This window comes from Anastrepha obliqua, chromosome 5, assembly GCF_027943255.1.
Source record: "Anastrepha obliqua isolate idAnaObli1 chromosome 5, idAnaObli1_1.0, whole genome shotgun sequence".
NCBI classification, from domain to species: domain Eukaryota; kingdom Metazoa; phylum Arthropoda; class Insecta; order Diptera; family Tephritidae; genus Anastrepha; species Anastrepha obliqua.
In genome coordinates this window covers 15,666,372-15,678,136 of record NC_072896.1, presented here as the reverse complement: position 1 = coordinate 15,678,136, position 11,765 = coordinate 15,666,372, and the positions used below count along the sequence as shown (strand labels likewise).

The 11,765-nt window shown below is 33.5% G+C and overlaps 2 pseudogenes; both read left to right on the top strand.

Annotated features, from left to right (window-relative positions):
- The first annotated feature begins 3,192 nt into the window (after nt 1-3,192).
- On the top strand, nt 3,193-3,376 carry LOC129249550 (U2 spliceosomal RNA; annotated as a pseudogene).
- A 238-nt stretch (nt 3,377-3,614) lies between these two features.
- LOC129249675 (U2 spliceosomal RNA) lies at nt 3,615-3,800 on the top strand (annotated as a pseudogene).
- Nucleotides 3,801-11,765: the final 7,965 nt, after the last annotated feature.

Below are 11,765 nucleotides of genomic sequence, written 5' to 3'. Positions count from 1 at the left end.
GTTCTGAAATTCTGAAAATTTCGAGTGCCACCCTTGTGTAAATATATACATATGTACGTGTGTATGGGAGGGTATATAAGTATGTAATAGTATTGTGCTAAAAATGCAATCAGTTAATTTAATTATTATTATCTACTATTGTTTTATAGTTTTCCTCTTTGTTTTTTGGTTTTTTTCTGTTTTGGTTAAATAACCGAACATTTTTGTATCTCTGCATTTTTTTGTTTGTGCTTTAACAGCTCAAATATCTGTTTCAACTAATAAATAATTTTAAGGAAGATACCAGAGGAATTTCAAGGAAGATACCACATATGGACCGCAACAACGCCAGAAATGGTTCGGAAAGTGAAGGCTTCGAACGAAATCCACGCCGAAGTGGAAGAAAAATGGCCAAGGAACTGAAAATATCGCAAGACAGCATTCGACGCACATTGAAAAATGAGCTCAAGGTCAAGGCTTACAAGTTCCAAAACACACACGATCTTTCACCCCAGCAAAAAAAAGTTCGGTGCGAGCAAAGGAGTTGTTGCGCTTGCACGAACGTGGCGAATTTCCTAACATTGTGTTTTCTGATGAAAAAAAATTCCCAATTGAGCAGTTCATAAACACTCAAAACGATCGTGTTTACTTGACCGAACGCTCATACGAAAATTTGAGCCTACGTATGGCCAATCGAAGCAATTTCCCATCGCAAGTAATGGTTTGGGCCGCAGTGACCGCTGATGGACGTTCTCCAATCGTTTTTATCAAGCCTGGTGTCAAAGTGAATGCGACTTATTATCGGGAAAATGTTTTAGAAGCTGCTTTAGAGCCGTGGACACGCAAAAATTTCGGTTGTAGACCATGGACGTTCCAACAGGACTCGGCACCGTCTCATATAGCTCGTGTGAACCAAGAATGATTAAAAAATCATGTTCCACACTTCATTTCGTCCACACAATGGCTATTCCATCTGATCCATTTTGGAGAGCAAGGTGAGGACTAAAAAATATGCCAGTATGGACGCGCTGAAAAAAGCGATTATACGAGAATGGGCCAAAATACCTCAAGATCACATTCGTGCAGAATGCAACTCATTTTTGGACCATTTGAAGGCTATAGTCAAGGCAAAAGGTGGTCATATCGAGCTAAAGTGAATATACATATGTTAAAATTGTAATCATTATTGAACAATTTTGTCTTTGAAATCAATAAAAACTAATTTCACACAAAAAAGTTATGGCGTTTTGAATAGGTGTTTTCGTTCACCCTGTGTTATAACACATGGGCTGAAAAGTTCCATTGTATTGTGCTAAGAGTGTCGCTACTTTTGTTATTTTCAAAAAAGTGTATCAAAAAGAATTTCGTGTTTTAATTTCACACTGCTTATTGATGAGAAAAAATACCGCTCAGGCGAAGCCATGGCTTGAAAAGTATTATGGGGACTCCGCTCCATCAGAAACCACAATAAAACGATGGTTTGCTGACTTCAAACGTGGTCGTAGAGACACCGACGATGCACAACGCAGTGGACATCCAAATGAGGCGGAAACACCAGAAAACATTAAAAAAAATCCACAAAATCTTGGTGAATGATCGAAAAGTGAAGTTGCGAGAGTTAGCTGGCAACGTAAAGATATAAAAAGAAATGAGAAAACTCTGTTGTTGTTGTTGTAGAACTAATACAAGCCCTGTCAGTGCAGTGTATATCACCGCTCGCCTTCGTCTAACTCATCTAAATATATGCCCAGGATACATGCTGTTTCGACAGGTTAGGTCCAGAGGGAGAGGGCTGTTATATGAGTGGGTTTTGAAGGGCATGTGAAAAGGTGATTAGTGTCGTGCGGGGTCCCTTCCCACGCAGGACATATGTTTGGTATGTCGGAGTCCATTCTGGATAGGTAGGAGTTTAGTTTGCTATAGTATGCAGAACTTAATTGTGCAAGTGTTACGCAGATCTCACGAGGAAGCTGGAGGTCTTCATCTGCTATAGGGGGGGTTGGACTCCGACTACGACATTCGGTTGTCGGGAGCTTAAGAAGTGGTGATGGTCTCCCGATGAATGCCGTTTATTGTCTGCCTAAACACTGTCTGGTGCAGTAGATGTCTGTTCGTTTTGTCCTGGGTTTCGTCGGCGTAATTGAGGAGGTGTTTTAGAAACTCCGTTCAAAATGGGTGCTTCGTTTGCTCCCTGTTGACCTAGAACAAGAACGTGTTGATGATTCTGAGTAGTGTTTAGCCATGTTAAACGTAATAAACCAGAATTTTTGCGCCGATATGAGAGAATGGGATCAAAACGATCGTCATCTGAGAGGGCAGCAACTGGTGAACATTGTCCAAAGCGCTCGAAAGCACAACAATCGGCAGGAAAGGTTATGGTCTCAGTATTGTGGGATGCGCGTGGTGTGATATTCATCGACTATCTTGAGAAGGGAAGTACCATCAACAGTGCAACGTTCGAATATGTGTGCATATGACGCACCGTGTCACAAGTCAATCAAAACAATCGCAAAACTAAATGAATTGAACTTCAAATTGCTCAAGAGTGATATTGAAATGTTAGAGGGGTGCTGGAATGATTACGTCGTTCTTGATGGAAATTATGTTGATGATATGTAGCTAATTTTGAATAAAAGAAAACACGTGTTTTCTTTGTTAGGCCCGGGACTTTTCAGTCCATGATAACACAGTGAAAACCATTTTTTCTCTAAAAATTTTGAACAAAAAAAAATCATATAAAAAGAAATTTGAAAAAGTATGTTTTATCATAAAAACCCAATTTATAAAAATATTAATAAAAACTGAAGATATTTGACTTTAAAAAACTATATACCAAAATTTTCAAAATTGAATACACCTCAAAATTCCGAAAAATTTGTAACGAAAACATATAATTTTTGAAGTGAAAACTTCTTTAGAATCGTTGGGAGTGATTTGAGGAAAAGTGAAACGAAAAAAGCGACCAACTTGGCTACGAAGCGTTATATTATATGTTGATATAAAAGTAGCGACGAAATAAATAAAAATAACTTTTATTTTTTCTTGTGATTTGAACCAAGGATTTTGGATCGGAAGCTCACATTGCTAGTCGCTCGGCTACCGCGCCATGCTGTCGTCGCTGGCCTAAAAGTTATTTAGTTACGAAGCGTTATATTATATGTTGATATAAATAATTTTTGTGAGCGTGTAATTCTCAAAAGTTTTATTAGGTTTATTATTTAAAATGTATTGACTAGGTAGTGTGGTTATCAGCTTAACATCTGATAGATCCTCCATCGGAGGACAACAAATGTTAAACTGATTTTTGGAAATGGGCGGAGTGTTTTAGGGGCTTGCTCCTTCTCTGTCACGGGTTGACCCGGTATTGCATTACCGCCGGGATTTCGGCTTTGAATAAATACAAGAAAAAATATACTAATACATTTAGCTTTGGTGGGAAGAGCCATAAATTTTTATATGAATACATGTAGACGAAAATGGAATTTTTTTTTTGAAATTTGCATTGTAGGACATTTCTGATTATTTATTGAACAGTTTTTTTGGTTTAGATACTGAAAGTCAGTTTAAGTGAATCGGTATAAATATTTCGTACATTAATTTTTGTGAGCGTGTAAATTCTCAAAAGGTTTATTAGAAAATCTATTGAAGTAGGTAGTGTGGTATCTGTTCCTATCAGCTTAACATCTGATAGATCCTCCATCGGAGGACAACAAATGTTAAACTAATTTTTGGAAATGCGCGGAGTGTTTTATGGGCTTGCTCCGCCTCTGCCACGGGTTGACCCGGTATTGCAGTACCGCCGGGATTTCAGCCTTGAATAAATACAAGAAAAAATATACTAATACATTTAGCTTTGGTGGGAAGAGCCATAAATTTTTATATGAATACATGTAGACGAAAATGGAATTTTTTTTTTTGAAATTTGCATTGTAAGACATTTCTGATTATTTATTGAAAACAGTTTTTTGGCTTTTCTATTTTTGGTTTAGATACTGAAAGTCAGTTTAAGTGAATCGGTATAAATATTTCGTACATTGATTTTTGAAGTGAAAACTTCTTTAGAATCGTTGGGAGTGATTTGGGAAAAAGTGAAACGAATTACATATAAACGTAGCGACGAACTAAATAACTTTTAGGCCAACACCGACAGTATGGCGCGATTGCCGAGCGGCTAGTAATGTGAGCTTCCGATCCAAAATTCTTGGTTCGAATCACAAGAAATAAAATTTTTTTTTTTTGAAATTTGCATTGTAGGACATTTCTGATTATTTATTGAAAACAGTTTTTTGGATTTCAGCCTTGAATAAATACAAGAAAAAATATACTAATACATTTAGCTTTGGTGGGAAGAGACATAAATTTTTATATGAATACAAGTAGACGAAAATGGAAGAAATTTGTAAGTCTGTTTCTTCGGTCCGTTTGGGTATTTTTTTTGACAACATCGAAACCAAAGCATTTGTATCATATTTTATCTATCATAAGCCACTCGTATCATTTGTTGAAATTGAAAACATTGAGGATGAATAATGATAAAATGAAGAAAATAAAATATGAACTTTATAGCAATATTATAATGAACCTATAATTATCCCGCTCCTAATGCTGCTTTCGTCTTATTCTCTCTCAGTTTGTTTTACGGAAGGTTTCACTTCTATCAAGTCTAACCGTTAGACTGGTATTTTTTTTTTTTAATTTTCTTTTTGCGTGCGGAGTTTCTAGTCTCCCATCGGACGCGTCCCCATGTGGCGGTTAGCGGAAAGCTCAGCAGATATACAGGGTAAGTGGGAGATATAATATCACTCGGGAATCATAACTAAAAAACTAAGCAACGTCTGTCTCGCATCAGCGGCTGCGTACAAGTAGTTGATCCCACCAGCTTTGAGATGGCAATCCCATTGCGATTATAGCCACCTTAGGCCAAAGAAGAACTGTCTCAAAATTTGGCTTGTAGCAGAAACCAAAAAAAAAATATATTTTCTCTTAAAAAAAAAAATATTTTCTACCATTTGTAACCAACTTCAGACCGCTCGCGCAGCTGATGCACGCCGCAAACTGAGAAATGTTCTCGAACTCAAGCCTTACAAGATCCAAAAGACGGATGATCTCATACCAAAACAGCAACAAGTCGGACTTGAGAGAGCGGAGGAGTTGCTTCGCTTGGCCGAAAATTGAGCAAATCGTAAACTCCCGAAACGATAGGGTTTATTTGACCGATCCTTCATACGAAAATTTGAGTCATCGATTGGCCACCAGGAGGCAGCACCCGCCACAGGTAATGGTATGGGCCGCTGTAATCGCAGGTGGGTGCTCTCCAATCGTTTTCATCGAGCCTGGTGTTAAGGTAAATGCGAAATATTATCGAGAAAGTATTCTGGAGGTTGCTTTGTGCAGGAAAACATTTCGGTGGCAGACAATAGACGTTTCAACAGGACTCGACACCGCCTCACAAAGCTGGAGTGAACTAAGAATGGCTAAAAAAAAAGTTCTGAACTGCATGATGCCAACACAATGACTCTCAGCTTGACTAGACGCGAACCCGATGGATTATTCTCTTTAGGCCATTTTGGTGAGGAAGGTCCGAACTAAATGATTCACCAGTCTCGAGGCGTTGAAAAACGCCATTGTGCGCGAATGGACCAAAATACCTACAAGTCACATTCGGGCAGATTGCGATTCGTTTCTGGACCGTCTAAAGGCCGTAGTCAAGACATATCGAGCAAAAGTAAGTTGATTCTTAACTTTGTATGATTTTCACACATTTTTTACTTTGAATTGAATAAAAATAATTTTCAAACCTAAATTTATGGCCTTTTTGATTAGTTACACTTAGAGTGCCAGACCCAGTAGTTCTGCCCACCAGCTTTGAGATGACAATCCCATCGCGATGATAGGCACATTAGGTCAAAAACCTATTGTATCTGAATTTGGCTTGTAACATAAACCAAACAAAAAAAAAATATTTTTTCTCTTGAAAAATAAAAAAATGTATAAAAATATATTATTGTAAAATATATAAAAATGTTTCATCATGACATGAATATAAGTAAATCTAAAATTTATTAAATTATTTTTCAATTTTTTTGCAGTTTACTTTTTATTATACTCAAGCCTACCAATAAACCAGAACACAGCAGAATTGACGACAGTATTCAAAATACCTGGATCACTTAGCTTGCAATCAATGGCTCATATTCACTTTCCATCCCTAAGTACAACTCAACTCCTAGTATTCAGGGTATTAGACAGATTTCCCTATGCCTAAATAAGCAATAAGTTGAGTTGAGTGCCCTAAGCCTGAAGAATATGGAAGAGATCCGAAGATTCTTATTGCCTTCAACTTTTTACCTCACATGGAACAGAGGGCCCCCATGAAGTATAAACATGCAATACTATAATTTGAGTTCCCTAGATTCTCAAAATTTTGGAGCACCTTAAAACCACAAAAAAAGCACACAGATGTGTCCCAAAGTTTTTAACGGTTAAATAAATGGCTAGAGGGGTGGATGCAACTAAGCACTGTGGCTAACTGTGTGAAAATGCGTGGTATGGCTCATAGGTACAGTACTTTGGGAATACCTTAAATATATTTTAAGCCGTTTGAAGTTTATGACCTACAACAATACGACACTGACAGCAGGTTTGTGAATACCCTAATGCTGTATTATGGTTCGAAATGTGCCTGCATGACTTTCTCTTTTGGCGAAGCTGTTTAAAGAGTCTGTTTTATTCAAAAAATATTTTTCTGAGTTAATGGACTTTCCACTTTTAACTTTTTGATATTTTTTTTGTAATAGATATGCTGTAGTATTTATTACTCTTAGTTATTTATAGTTATTTATTTCACTCAGTAGTGAGATAATTTTTTTTAGTTTTTCTTTATTATATTGATAATTTGTCCCTCAAGTGCCGTAAATGATTATCCTGTTTGCTACTACTTTACTACTATAATATATTTTGCTACAATTATTTGAACTACGTAAATGTGTATGTGAATGTGTGCTTGATGTGCAATGAATGTTAATATTCGTACTATACACGTGTGTGTGTGTATCTGTAAGTGCGTGCCACTTTATGGTTGAGGTCTCTTGCACTATTCCAGCTGTTTTTATAATTTTTGCTCTCACATTTTTTTACCTTTACTTTTGCAATTCTCCGCTTATTTATTTTAACTTTTATTACCATATTTTCTATATTCCTTTGTTTATCCAACTCAATACATTTTTCTAATTCATATTTTGTGTTTCTAATTATTTTTACTATTATTTGTCAACTTGCACAAAATTTACATAGAATTTCCACATTTTTGATGTAATATTTATATAAATGTATGTGTGTATGTGTGTATGTGTGTGTGCACTTTAGCATTTTTTAATATAAAGGGTGGTTAAGTTTTAAGGGCCGGTGTTGATTTTGAATAAAATACATTTTTTTAGGAAACTAATGCCATTTCTCTTTATTATGATAATATTGGTATATCTCAATTACGTATGAAACAAAATATCAGCTAAATAGAAACCGCGGTCTCGGCGGCAAACCTCCATCCGATGTTCCAAATTTTCGATGACGCTGAGACATAATTGAGGTTCTATGCCGTTAATGTGCCGAATTATCTCTTCCTTTAGCTCTTGAGTTGTTGCTGACTTATCAGCATACACCTTTTCTTTCAAATAACCCCAAAGAAACAAGTCCAACTGTGTCAAATCACATGATCTTGTCGGCTAATTGACATCGCCGCGGCGTGAGATTATTCGGCCATCAAATTTTTTTCGCAAAAGAGCCATTGTTTCGTTAGTTGTGTGACAAGTGGCACCGTCCTGTTCAAACCACATATCGTCCACACTGTTTCTTTGAAAATTGGTCATTCACTGTTGCCCGTTTTCATAATAAGCCTGAATAACTTTAATGCGTTGCTCGATTACATATCTTTCCATGGTTTAAATTGATTTAGTTTGAAATTGAAAAATGTCAAATGAAATGCAGAAAAATCTTGACGTTTAGGTGTGGTTCACATTCAACATCGGCCCTTGAAATTTAACCACCCTATATTTTCTGTTCTTTTTAATTTACTGCTGAGCTTCAGCAGCGCATTTCGGCTGTTTATCTTTGCTCAACTGCGAGTTACACACACACGTACACACATACAATATTATGCTGTTTTACGCATACAAATTCTAATAGCAACACTGTTTCTGTATTTTTATTTAAATTTGTTTTTTTTTAATTTTTAATAATTTTCGCTTTATTGTGGCATTTCTAAATATTTTTGTTTAGGTTTTTATTTCCTACTGCCATTCATTTTGTCTGCATTTTTTAAATATTTTGATAAATTTTTTTTTCATTTTTCTTAGTTTTTTTTTTAATTCCTTTCATTTTGTTTGTATTTTCAAAATATTTTTAAATAATTTTTTTCTTTAATTTTTCTTAATTATTATTCTTTTATGGCGATATTTTTAATTGTTTACACTTTCTTAATTTTTATTAATTTTCGCTCAATCGCTGCATTTATAAATTTTTTTATATAATTTTTTTTTAGTTTTTTTTTATTTCTTTTCATTTTGTTTGTATTTTCAAAATATTTTTATATGAGTTTTTTCTTTCATTTTTCTTATTATTCTTTTTGTGATTATTTTTTAATTATTTACCAATTTTTAAAATCTATTATTTTTATTAATTTTCTGTTTCTATTCATTTTGTCTGTATATTTAAATATTTTGATACATTTTTTTTTAATTTTTCTAAGTTATTATTACTTTATTGCAAATTTTTAAATAGTTCCCAATTTTTTTTAATTTTTATTAATTTCCTGTTTCTATTCATCCTATGCTTTTTAGTGTTTTATTGATTTTCTGCTTCTTTTCATTCTGTTTGTATTTTCAAAATATTTTTAAATACATTTTTTTCATTTTTCTTTATTATTATCCTTTAATAGGAATTTTTTTTAATTGGTTACCAATTTTTTGAACTTTTATTAACTTTCGCTCCGTATTTTTAAATATTTTTACATAAAATTTTTCAGTTTATTTTTTTTTATTTCATTTCATTTTGTTTGTATTTTTAAAATATTTTTGTATGAGTTTTTTCTTTCCTTTTCATTATTATTCTTTTCATTATTATTTTTTTGATTATTAACCAATTTTTGAAATATTTTAGTTTTATTAATTTTCTGTTTTTATTCATTTTGCTTGTATATTTGAATATTCTGATATATATTTTTTAATTTTTCTTAGTTATTATTAAACTGCGATTTTTATAATATTTACCAATTGTTTTTTTAATTTTTATTAATTTCGTGTTTCTACTCATTCTGCGTTTTTTAGTTTTTTATTAATTTCCTGCTTCTTTTCATTCTGTTTGTATTTTCAAAATATTTTTAAATAATATTTTCCCTTCATTTTTCTTTTTTATCCTTTAATTTTTAAATATTTACCTTTTTTATTTTTATCAAATTCCTGTTTTAATTCCTTCTGTGTTTGTATTTTTTTAATATTTGTATTTGAATGTTTCTTTATTTGTTCCGTAATATTTATTACATTTCAATCTGTTGCTATATTTTAAAAATATTTTATTTAATTTGTTAGTTCCATATCATAATTTTTTCATCCCGTTTTCTTTATTTTTAAAACACTTTTATTGCAACTTTTCTTAAAATTTCATTAAATATTTTTTTATAATTTCTTATTAATTTTATTAACTTTTCTATTTAATACAATTTCCCAGAATATGATAGTAATTATTCATAAATACTCGTATGCACTTTTTCTTGAAAGTCCGTTTTGTATAGTAATTGAATCGCTGGCTGTGTTCGAGTTTTGTTGTTTTGAGGTTAGCTTATTTTAGGGCGTTTTGAGATTGCCTGAATAATTTTTTACAATGATAATATTTTACAGGATGTTAAATTTTCTAATCAGCACTGGCAAATCAAAATGAACCACTATATTATGTTTACAAACTAAAAACCAAAAATTAGTTTGGTGCACTCACTCATTTCCAAATCTCAATCAAAAAAGGCATTAGTTATCTCAGAAAAATCATGTTGAGTCAGTATTAGAAATAGTTGTTCATTCCTGAAGATAACTAAAACGCATAACACTTGCAGACCTCATGCAAAGAGTGTAGCATAAATTTTATTTGGACTTACAGCCATGGAAAGATAAATAGCACAAATGTGAACCTTATATGGTAAGTTAAGTTTTTAGTAAGAACTCTGCTTTGAAAAAATAAAATTTGTTTGTTTACATTTGTTACCGTTATTAAGCTTACATTTATGCGAGGAATTTACCGTTTTTTTTTTTTCGATGGAATTTTTTGCGTTCTATTTTATTTATGCTTTCTGCTGTTTTGAAGTAGACACAAAAATAGCAGATTTAACTTGTGCAGCGGAGAGTAAAACGTTAATATTGTTTCAGCGATTTTTAGTATAATTTAAAGTAATTACTAAAAATGGGACGTGGAAAACATGAGTCAAAACGAAAAAAGCTATGCAGAAATAGCTGAAATGATGATGTGCTCTCGGAAAATGGTTTATAATGTTCTTAATTTAGTTAAAAAAGTTTCAACCTATCTAAGCAAAAAAATGGAAAGAAAACCAAAGCCGAAAAAAACTGATGTTAATGTGGATAGAACTACAATACGCAAGAGAAAAGCAGATCCTTTTAAGTCGGCACGGCAAATAATGCTTGAAATAAACCTAGTATCTGGTCTACAGGTGTCCAGAAAGCTTGTAGGAAGATGACTTAACGAAGCCCGGACCAGATGGGAAAACTATTGTACGTTGTCCAAAAACTCAAGCGTTAAATCTTAGGTTCACAAAAAAAGACGATTAAACACGGGGGGAGCTTTTTCCTGACATGGTGTTGGGCCGATTGTTCGCGTGGTTGGTAAAATGAATAGATTTCAGTATCTGGATATAAATAAATAAAAAAAAAAAATAATTGGCGCGTACACTTCTGTTAGGTGTTTGGCCGAGCTCCTCCTCCTATTGGTGGTGTGCGTCTTGATGTTGTTCCCCAAATGGAGAGACCTACAGTTTCAAGCCGACTCCGAACGGCAGATATTTTTATAAGGAGCTTTTGCATGGCAGAAATACACTCGGAGGTTTGCCATTGCCTGCCGAGGGGCGACCGCTATTATAGTATCTGGATATACTCCAGAATAAAATGGAGCCATTTGTGTTTGAGTTTGTGCCATTAAATTGGACATTTATGCAGGACAATGATCCAAAGCATACTGCAAAGACAGTTAAGCAATGGCTCAGAAGAGAAAAAATTAATGCACTGGATTGGCATAGATAGAGCCCTGATCTCAATCCAATAGAAAATTTGTGGAATGACGTTAAGGTCAAAATCGCTAACAAAAATTTTAAAAATTTTGATGATATGTGGGCCTCAGTTGAGAAGGCTTGGTACTCGATTCCAAAGGAAAGATGCCACAAGCTTCTCGAAAGCATGGAGCGACGGCTTGAATAAGTAATAAAAAACGGAGGATATAGTACAAAATACTAATCTGGTAAGACAATATTATTACTTAACTATCTGATTTGTGGAGGAGGAGGTTTCATGAGTTATCAACGTTCTCGTAAATTAAATCAGAACTGAAATTCTTTTTGACCATTTTCTTATTTAAAGTGGAAGTAACTAAGTTTTTTATTTTTTATATTGCTTTTTTCCCAATAAAAAATAATTATTTAAAAGTATATTCAACTCTTTGCTTTCAAAGTCTAAATGTGCTATTTATATGACCATGGCTGTACATGTCGTTCGTAAATATTTTAAATACAAAATGCT